Raw genomic sequence first — 11,904 nt, 5'->3', positions numbered from 1 at the left:
AGTGAAACTTGGACGATCGGAGTATCTGAGAAGAAAAGAATAGAAGCTTTTGAAATGCGGTGCTATAGGAGAATGTTAAAAATCAAGACGGGTGGATAAAGTGACAAATGAAGAGGTATTGCGGCAAATAGATGAAGAAAGAAGCATTCGGAAAAATATAGTTAAAAGAAGAGACAGACTTATAGGCCACATACTAAGGCATCATGTCGCTTTAATATTGGAAGGACAGGTAGAAGGAAAAAATTGTGTAGGCAGGCCACGTTTGGAATATGTAAAACAAATTGTTAGGGATGTAGAGGGTATACTGAAATGAAACGACTAGCACTAGATAGGGAATCTTGGAGAGCTGCATCAAACCAGTCAAATGACTGAAGATAAAAAAAAAAAAAATGTATTTAGCAATATGGAAGCATTGCCGGATATGCTAGTATTTTATAAAATTATGTAGTACAGATTTTAATAAACTATTTTATTATTTAAAAAAAAAACAACCATTTTGCATTCACGTATAACAAGTGGTAGTAAAAAGGTTAACAGTAATAAATTAATCAGTATCTGTGTCTGTGTGTGTGTGTGTGTGTGTGTGTGTGTGTGTGTGTGTGTTAGTAGATAATTTAAGGAAAACCACTTAGTTCATATGCTATTACTGGATCTTCATGATCAACTAGTTATCATGTGCTTTAATATTTCAATTTCTGACCTTGTTTATGTGTAGGAATTATTTTTAATAGCCTTTGTTATTATTAGATGACTATGTCATATTTAAATTAGAAATTAAAATATTATTATATGTATTTTTACATTTTATTAATTTATTTGAATGAAAGACGAGTTGTTTACTAACGTAAACTATTTATATATTCCCCTATTAAAAAATAAATAACATCCACGCAGAATTTCTGATTTAATTAAAAATAAATTACAATTAAATGTAGTTAAAAAAAATTCCAGTTTATTGTAATACAATGAAAATTGTTGGTCTCACACCACTGCCATATGAGATGGAAATATGTTTTGTTTTTATTCGTTTTTTAGATAGAGTATTAGATGTGGCTTATGAAATTACTAGCTGCAGGGCGTGCCTATGGCACGCCTCCTCAGTTACGCCCTCCGGGCTGGTTGTCCTGATAGATGGCGTGGAATTATTAGGTGGTTCAAAATTGATTATCTCTTGTGTAAAAATATTTGTTTTTTTAATGATGAAAATTGATATAATGAGAATTAAATTAATTAAATTTGTTACTAACGAATCGGGATTTTCCGCTAGTGATCGGTATATTCCGATACCCACGTTTTGGTTATATTTCATTATTTTATAAAGAAAAACAATCACATAAATAAATAAAAATATGTAAAAAAAGTTTTTAAATCACCACTTAAATTAAACACACTAAAAGATAAAAAATAATTTTAGGATATTATCTCAGAATGGATTTGATAACGAGCTTTCATGGTGATACGTTAAATTATTTGAAAGGGCACCCAATTCATCACGCATATAAAAAAATTGGCAAAACATCAAATTTTTAATTTGAAGCTGATTTTCACAAAATCTTACATATCATAATCAAAGCTGAGATAACGTCCAAAAATTATTTTTTTATATTTTAGTGCGTTTAATTTAAGAGTGGTCGTTAAAAAAAAATTACATATTCTTTATTTTCTATTTTTGTTTTTAGTGCATTTAATATAGGAGTAGTTTTTAAAATTATTTTTATATATTTTTTATTTTCTACTTTTTAGTCATCATAAGTTTATACTTTACAGCTGCGCTAGCGCACAGGTTTGAGCGTATTTAGCGAAAGATCGGATCAGTACGTTTTACTGTGGGCGAGTGCAATCAAAAGATAGGGCTAAACGATTTAATATCCGGATAACCAAGATCCGGTCGATCAAGAGTGTAACAGATGCGTTAAATAGTTATCGCTCGACTTGCTGATACATACGCCGTTTGATTCGTGAAAATCGGACGAGCGGTTGCCGAGATAACGGTGGCACCACCCCATCGTACCCCCTCTCCAATTTCCAAACAACGCCCCGGGGAAACTTGAAAATATTATCATCCGACGGGCATCACTGCGAATATATAGACTTGTCGTGTATGGGATTCGAAAAACATTTTCAGAGCGCTAGGATCGACCGTTTTCGAGATATTTGCGATTTTCATCCGAAAATATGGATCCGGTTAAAAAGTACAACATTTTCCCAAAACTTCGATATATCGATATATATTACGCATATATCTATATGAATACGGCATATCGATATATAATAATATAACAAGTATACACCTGAACTCCACGAGACATGTACTAACGAATCGTAATTTTCCGCTAGTGATCGGGACATTCCGGTGCTAAACTACAGCGGACGCATACACAGACACACATACAAATGCCGTTTAGCAGGATAGGATTTATAAATGCTATGAAAATAGATATTAAAAAAAAGCTGACCGTAAAGTTGTAATAATTTCCTGAGTAGTTTATTCATACTTATATAGTAGAAAAATAATTATCCATGAAAAACGTTACCTAAGATTTTTTTTTTTTTTGGAGGGGGTAATTTATGACGATAACGTTTTATTTTTAAACTATCATTCGTTTAAAAAAATGAAAAAAGTTTTAAAAATTAAAAAAAAATTGGTATTCTTTTTTTTGCTCCCCCACCTCCAAAATCAGCTTCCAAGAAAATTTTTTTATTTGTCTACGTTTACTACGTTAAATGAAAGAAACTAAAAAAGAATCACTAAAAAATGTACAACCAATAAAAGATTTAGCTAAGATTTCTTTTTGATTGATTTTTTTTTTTTTGGGAGGGGTGAATTATGATGAAATTTTATTGTAATATTATTAATAAAATTTTATTATTTTAATAGCATTAAAAGTTTAAATAAACCTAAAACGTTCCTGAGAGATTAAAAAAAATCAATATTTTTAAATTTTGTTCGGCTCCCCCACCGCCAAAGTAGTAGTTTTCGGTTTAACCGAATAAATAAAGGCAATACAGATGATATTTTTTTAATATTATTAGATAACTTAATAAAATTCCTGCTTAAAAACATTATAGTCCAACGGAGCTTAATTTAAATTTCTATATACACAGAAACAAATGCATAATTAGTTTTTACTAAATACCTTCTCTTTCGCTCTTCCAGCGTGTTTTTGAACAGATTTGGCAATCAAAGAGCCCTTGCTTTCCGCCATCTTCTGATCGCTACTGAAAAAACAACTAAACCGCATTCATATTCCTTCCACCGACTAAACTAGAAAAGGGAACGAACAAGGAACGTTCCGTACACAGGTGGAGTAAAAAATAACTACCTTCCACAGCACGCCAGGGACGGCATTGTGGGATCGACAGTGCGCGCGCTCTCTTTCTCACTCTCTCGCAGCCTTGCGTGCAGCTTCCTATGCGCGTAGGCGCACAACGCCAAACACCACGCCGCTGGAACTGTGAAGCGCACAGTTCCACACAAAGATTTTTCTATCTTTTTCATAAATTTGGGATGGCTACTGACATTAAACTTAAGGATTTTATATTGTACAAGTATAAAGAAAGAATTAAAGAAAAAAGGACTCATTATATTTAAATTTTATCGGTAATATCAAGTGGAAATAGGGGTGCTGCAGATCCACAGTGCCTATACGCGAGCTGTCACTGTCTTTGAATAATATTTTGAGATAGGAAAACCATGGTGATTGTATTTACCAATTCTCTTGATCGATTGTAATAAAATACTAACTGATATCATCGACCTAGATTCAGAAATCATACAAAATTTCATAAAAATAGGTTAATTCACTTTAAAGATATCAAACAAAACTATAACCGATTGGAAAAAAATATTAAAACTTATTATCTAGACACATCCATTTTCCTTTTTTATAACATTTTCTTCTAAGTTTTCGTCGGTTTTGTTGTTAATAAAAGTCGACATGTTTAAAATTTGATTTCTTTTTTGTTGACATTATTTTCATCAATCTTCTTATAATTAAATTCTCTACAATTTATGTATAAAAAATGTATGATTTACTGCCAATTTAACAACGTTATTGTACGTCAAACGTAAAAAAATGTGTTTCTTGACCCTATTTTTGGCGTTTTACGTGAGTTATCTTAGAAACTAAGAGAGATACAGTTCTGGGACCTATTTTTTTCGATTTCCCAGCTCAAAAACCATAAGAAACAATTGAATTTGCCCTTTAATTGACCTTCCCAGAATTTCAGAAAGCCTTAATTTACCCGGAGGAACTGAAACTCGGGCGAAATCTTTCACCCTGTATAACTCGCTAACGAAGCGTTTTCGGACATATGTTTATATGAACTTTTTTCTTATTTTTAGCCTCTAGAATGAGTTGTCAAAGTATCGCCCTATCTTCCTGAATCACCCTATATATATATATATATATATATATATACACACACACACACACACAGGTGTCCCACGAGGAAACCGACATACTTCACAGGTGTATTCCGCTTATCAAAATAATGAAAAAATTTTACATAAACATAGGCATGGAAAAGCTTCGTTAGCGAGTTACGGCTAGCGAAAGATTTCTCCCGGATTTCAGCTTCCCCGTGAAATGATGTGTACTGAATGAAATTTTCAGGACGTTAATTGAGGAGCTAAATTAATAGTTTCCTGTGGTTTTTGACCTGAAAAATTGAATAAAATAGATTCCAAAACTGTTTCTCCAGCAGTTTCCATGGTATCCGAAGTGAACTGAAAAATTTGTTGTCTAAAAACATTGTTTTTCAGTTTGCAATACAATAAATTTGTTAAATGAGTAATAAATGCGTAAAATCTATTAACAAAACTTGTAGAGAATTTAATTCTAAAAATTTCGTCCAATAAAAATCAAATAAACGTAATAAAAATGTAATTTTATTGAAGAAGAAACAGAAAAAAAATAAATGAAATGACTGACTTATTCTGGAAATTTTTACAATCCATTCATTTGCTTGTTTAAAAAATCTGATGTGGACACCACATGACTTCCTTGTACGACTATTAAATTACATATACACATTGTTTTTTTTTAAATGAAAAGTACATAAAATTTTATTTCATTAATAAATTCTGATATTTTTTTAATTTTTATTATTATTGAATTATTATTTATCGTAAATTATTTTTACAATCATATAATTATTAATAAATCAATATATTTAAATTAAAAAAAGTTAAAAAAAGAAGATGAAGTGTGATTCGAACCGATGTGCCTTCCTCTTGTAAGATCTAAATATATCATTAATTAAAATTTCATTTGGTTATAACTTTGGAACCGATGAAAATAACTACCAGTTGTGATATATCGTTGAAAATTTCTCAATGAGGGCTTATTACTGTAGTTAAGAAAAAGTAAAAAATCCAATTTTGTTTGGATTTTGAGCTTTTTTTTTTGACACTTTTGGTTTAGTCGATTGCAATCAAAAGGGGAGGCGCACAAGTAGATGTTACAACAGTCTTAAATCCAAAATTTTAACATCCTACGGGTAATCGTTTTTGAGATACAGTTGTCACGCCGAAAATAGTCAAAATGGATATTTCCGTTGAAATCTGAAAACCGAAATTTTTCACTATCAGAATACTTCCTTTAATTTGGATAAGAAAGTAAAAAGAAAGTTAATAGTAATCAATCACTATAGAATTTAGTTAATTAAATACTTACAAAACAGGTTTAAAACATTTTAGAAAAACAGGATTTCAATAATAATGTATTAATTAAAGTTTTTTAAGTTTATTGAAATCCTAAAGTTGGCAACACTGTATTTCTCGGAAACAAAATTTGAATCGAGGTTATTTTGTACAGCTGTTCAACAATTAATTTATTATTAATAACTAGTCTCTTATCTGTGATTTGTGTAGTGTACGTACGTACGCCTTTTATGATTTGTATAATGCATATTCGTGTTTTTAAAAAAGTGAGGTGTCATTCAAATTTTCAAAAGCAAAAATATTCTTATATTGTTTTCGTTTTTCGGTTTTACTAATGGAAACAGCCGGGCTGCAAAACATGAATATGAACAAAGATTTCCGAATAAAAGAATACCCATTCTAGAAACATTTTCCTTACTTTTCAGTAATTTACGAACTAATGTATCTTTTCCAACGGTCGCTTGTTCCATTGAACTTCCTATAGAACAGCCTGTACTTAAACAAGAAAATATAATTCAAATAATACAGCGTAGTCTTCGACTCAGCACTCACCGAATTTCAAATCGAACATGCATATCTCGTAGTACTGTCTGGAGAACGCTAAAGAAAAAGAACTTTTATCGTTATTGTTAGCAAACCGTTCAAAATCTTCAACCACGGGATAGTGAATTAAGATTAAATTTTTATCGATAAGTACAAGAAAATCGAAATATTACTCATTACATTTTTTTTTTTTTCACCTACAAGAAATGGAATACAAAATTAGAAGAATAGAAACAGATGGTCAACTGAAAATCCAATACAATTAAAGAGTCAAATTTTCAAATCCGATTTTCGATAAATTTATGGTATGATATAATTATGAACCGGTTAATCGGACCATTTTTTTTCCAAAATCGCCTTTCTGGTATCGAATACAAAGATTTTTTGCAAAATCAGTTGCTAGTTTTGCTAGAAGATGTACATCTTGGAAAATGACAGCAAATTTTCATTATTCACAAGACTTCATACATCATTTAAAATTAAGTTTTCCGAGCAGATAAATCGATCGAGGTGGGCCAATTTATTGGATTCCTAAATCCCCTGATTTAAATTCATTGGTTTATTACCTTTGAGGGTCATTTAAAGGGACTTATTTACGCAGAAAAAGTTAATTCTAAAGAAAAATTATTAAACGCTTTTGAACATCTTAAAAACACTGTGACATCATTAGAAAATCTTCCTTTGAAGTTATACATCGCACTTCTTTTTTTTTTTTGTCTTCAGTCATTTGACCGGTTTGATGCAGCTCTCCAAGATTCCCTATCTAGTGCTAGTCGTTTCATTTCAGTATACCCTCTACATCCTACATCCCTAACAATTTGTTTTACATATTCCAAACGTGGCCTGCCTACACAATTTTTTCCTTCTACCTGTCCTTCTAATATTAAAGCGACTATTCCATGATGCCTTAGTATGTGGCGTATAAGTCTGTCTCTTCTTTTAACTATATTTTTCCAAATGCTTCTTTCTTCATCTATTTGCCGCAATACCTCTTCATTTGTCACTTTATCCACCCAACTGATTTTTAACATTCTCTTATAGCATCACATTTCAAAAGCTTCTAATCTTTTCTTCTCAGATACTCCGATCGTCCAAGTTTCACTTCCATATAAAGCGATACTCCAAACATACACTTTCAAAAATCTTTTCCTTTCATTTAAATTAATTTTTGATGTAAACAAATTATATTTCTTACTGAAGGCTCGTTTCGCCCGTGCTGTTCGGCATTTTATATCGTTCCTGCTTTGTCCATCTTTAGCAATTGTACTTCCCAAATAACAAAATCCTTCTTCCTCCATAATCTTTTCTCCTCCTATTTTCACATTCAGTGGTCCATCTTTGTTATTTCTACTACATTTCATTACTTTTGTTTTCTTCTTGCTTATTTTCATGCGATAGTTCTTGCGTAGGATTTCATCTATGCCGTTCATTGTTTCTTCTAAATCCTTTTTACTCTCGGCTAGAATTACTATATCATCAGCAAATCGTAGCATCTTTATCTTTTCACCTTGTACTGTTACGCCGAATCTAAATTGTTCTTTAACATCATGATGTTAAAGAACATCGCACTAGATTTTGGATAAAATATCAAAGAGATTATTTTGAACAGTATCTGTAATGTATGAAAACTGAAATTTAAAAAATTAAATATGATAATTTTTTATGTCTATTTATTTATTTTTTGTTCTGTTTCTTCTTAAGAAAAATTAGATTTTTTAAAACGTTTATTTGATTTTTATTACGTTTATTTACATCACTATTTTTAGAAGTTTTTTTTTTTTTAATAAATTTCACCCATTTATTAGTCATTTAAGAAAGTTATTGTTTTACAAACCGAAAAAATTTGATGTGGACACCACATGACTTCCTTGTACGCCTATTAAATTACATTTACATATTTTTTGTTGCACTTCATTTATTTGAAAGTGAGATACCATCCTCCAATTCTTTAATAAAGTGGATAGTTACACAATTGCATTGTGGTAGACACCACATCGCATCATATTCTTTTGTGGTGTCCGTATCAGCATTTTATATTAGTTTATATGTTCACTTTTTTCCTGTTTAGCCTCCGTTAACTACCGTTTAGATAATACTTCAGAGGATGATATGTATGAGTGTAAATGAAGTGTAATCTTGTACATTCTCAGTTCGACTATTCCTGAGATGTGTGGTTAATTGAAACCCAACCACCAAAGAACACCGGTATCCACGATCTAATATTCAAATCCGTGTAAAAATCACTGACTTTACTAGGACTTGAACGCTGGAACTCTAGGCTTCCAAATCAACTGATTTGGGAAGATGCGTTATTAGTTTATATATTAATTTTGTTTCACGTCACTCAAGTAATTATGTAGTGTAAGTGAGAACGTGTCGGATCCGTAACACGTCGGTTCAAATCCGACTTTAACTCCTTTTTTTTTAACTTTTTTTTTTAATTTAAATATATTGATTTATTAATAATTATTAACTTCTGCAAACATTTTTTAATTAAAATGAAAATTACGTAAACTTTTATTTCAATAATAACTTCTGATTTTTTTCAATCAGAGGTTAATAATTATTAATAAATCAATATATTTAAATTTAAAAAAAAAATAGTTAAAAAAAGGAGATGAAGTCGGATTTGAACCGATGTGCCTTCTCCTTGTAAGATCCAAATATTTCATTAATTAAAATTTTATTTGACTATAACTCTGGAACGATGAAAATAATCACCACTTATGATATATCGTTGAAAAGCTCCCAATGACACTTACCGGATGGGCTGACAACTTTATTTAATCCATACTCAGGATTAAATAAATCCATAATCATAAATAAAATAAATCATAATCATAATAAATCTTTAAATAATCCATACTCAATAGGAAGGGCTTCTAATTCATACCTCAGGTTTTTCTTACTTAACCCACCGGGTTGGTCTAGTGGTTAACGCGTCTTCCCAAATCAGCTGATTTGGAAGTCGAGAGTTACAGCGTTCAAGTCCTAGTAAAGCCGGTTATTTTTACACGGATTTGAATACTAGATCGTGGATACCGGTGTTCTTTGGTGGTTGGGTTTCAATTAACCACACATCTCAGGAACGGTCGAACTGAGAATGTACAAGACTACACTTCATTTAAACTCATACATATCATCCTCATTCATCCTCTGAAGAATTATCTAAACGGTAGTTACCGGCGGCTAAACAGGAAAAGAGAGATTTTTCTTACTTAGGATTTGTTTCTCTGAGGAGTATATCTTCTATTTATGATCGTATCTCAATATCAAATGAAATAAGTTTAAATGAAGTGCAGCAAAAAATGGGTAAATGTAATTTAATAGGTGTACAAGGAAGTCATATGGTGTCCACATCAGATTTTTTCAGTTTGTAAACCTCCCAAAATTAACATTTTTTTGAATTTTGGGCTTTTTTTGGACACTTTTGGTCCACAACTAAGTGTTATAACAGTCCTAAATCCAAAATTTCAACATTCTACGGCTAATCGTTTTTGAGTTATGCGAGGTACGTACGTTCAGACGGCACGTCGAAACTAATCAAAATGAATTCAGGAATGATCAAAAATGGATATTTCCGTTGAAATCTGAAAAACGAAATTTTTAGCGATCTCATAACTTCCTTTAATTCATATAAAGAATTGAAAAAGGGTTTTCAGACAATTTTTCAGTTTACTTCGGATACCATAAAATTACTGGAAATACAATTTTTGAACATATCTTATTCAATTTTTCAGCTTATAAATCATAAGGAACCATTAATTTCGCTCCTCAATTAACATCCTAAAAGTTTCAGTACGATCTCATTTAACCGAGGGAGCTGAATTCCGGACGAAATCTTTTGCTAGTTGTAACTCGCTAATGAAGCGTTTTCAGATCTATGTTTATGTGAAATTATTTCATTAATTCGATGGGAAAAATACACCTGTGAAATATGTCGGTTTCCTGGTTGGATACTCTATTTTTAAAGCTTGACAAATAACAAAAGTTATTGTCAAGCTTTAAAAAAATAGCTCCAATAGAATCATTATTCTATTGGAGCTATTTAAATTCATTGAATGATTTGAACCGTATAGGATACGTAGCATCTCTGCTTTTCATAGACTTGTAAGAATCGTACGTAATTAATGATAAAAAATCATGGTAATTTCTATAGGTTATTAAAGATTCTTTAAATAATTTATTAAATATATAGTCTTATAAAATATATGTGTGTGTATATATATATACGGGTGTCTCCTATAAAACGTAGCCCATCAATCACTCATCCATGAAATTTCAAAAGTCAAGCTTACTCCCTTACTCGTTACTGAAATGGACTCGTCCAACATCTGAACATCGAGGCGAAGCAGTAGAATACTACCGATAGTAACAACAATGCAATCATAACGTTCAGTGTATCGCTAGAGACAAGGTGGTGTTTTCGCTAGATGAACGTGTTTTCATTGTCGAGTCGTACTTAGTACGAAATCAGTGGTTGCAGTGCAAGATTTGTTTCACCATAAGTACCCGGATAAACCAGCTCCTAACAAAACATCGGCATTAAGGTTATTCGCAAAATTTAGAGAGACCGGTTCTGTTAATAACAACAAACACAAAAGATCTGCGTCAGTGTTGAATACAGATACAGTAGCTGAAATCAAAGACCGATTACTCGCCTCGCCAAATAAATCGATTAGACGTTTGTCTGCTGAAATTAATTTGTCTAAATCGACTGTTCATCGGACGACCAAACGATTACAATTACGACCTTATCGCATTCAAACGGTTCATCGACTTCTTGAGCCCGACAAAGAAAAACGGCTACAATATTGTCAACGGTTCCGTCGATTTCTGCGCGAGAGAATTAACGTTATGGATTCGTTATTTTACACAGATGAAGCACGGTTTCATTCGGACGGCTACGTAAACAGCCAAAACAGTAGAATTTGGAGCGCTGAAAATCCCCACGTTTATCACGAAAAACAATTACACCCGCAGAAGTCTGGCGTGTGGTGCGCGATATCACGGAAGAAAATAATCGGTCCTATTTTTTTCGATTACACCATTAATGCAGAACGATATCAGGATATTTTATTTCAGTTCATCGCACTCTTGGAAGAGGAAGACAGACAGACGCTGCCGGCTACAAGATGACGGTGCGACATCGCACTACGCAGGTTCAACTTCTGATTTCGTTGAGGAATTCTTTGGTAATCGTGTTATCGATCGAGGCTTGTGGCCACCAAGATATCCAGATTTGACTGCGGCGGATTTTTTTCTACGGGGTTACCATAAAGAAAAAGCCTACGGCGACAAACCACGAACACTTGAACGATTGAAAGTCAATATTGAACAAGCTGTATTAAATATCCGGCCACAAACTTTGAAAAAAGTTGCAAGAAACGCTGTAAAAAGAATTGAAGCTTGTATTCAAGAAGATGGCGGCCACTTCCAACATTTACTCTAAATATAAGGTAATGGATGGTAATAATAAAAATTACATTTACATTTACACATGCCTTTTTATTATTTCAATACCTACCAATATAAGATTGGGTTGCGTTTTATATGGGACCCTTGTATATATATATATATATATATATATATATATATATATGTACACCTAAGGGAATAATTTCATTAATTATAACTTTTAAAACAGGCAGGGATTTAAAAATAAAAAATCGTGGTTTTATTCTTGTATATAAATG

Source organism: Lycorma delicatula, chromosome 12 (assembly GCF_047948215.1).
Source record: "Lycorma delicatula isolate Av1 chromosome 12, ASM4794821v1, whole genome shotgun sequence".
Taxonomy (NCBI): Eukaryota; Metazoa; Arthropoda; class Insecta; order Hemiptera; family Fulgoridae; genus Lycorma; species Lycorma delicatula.
This window is presented reverse-complemented; position numbering follows the sequence as displayed.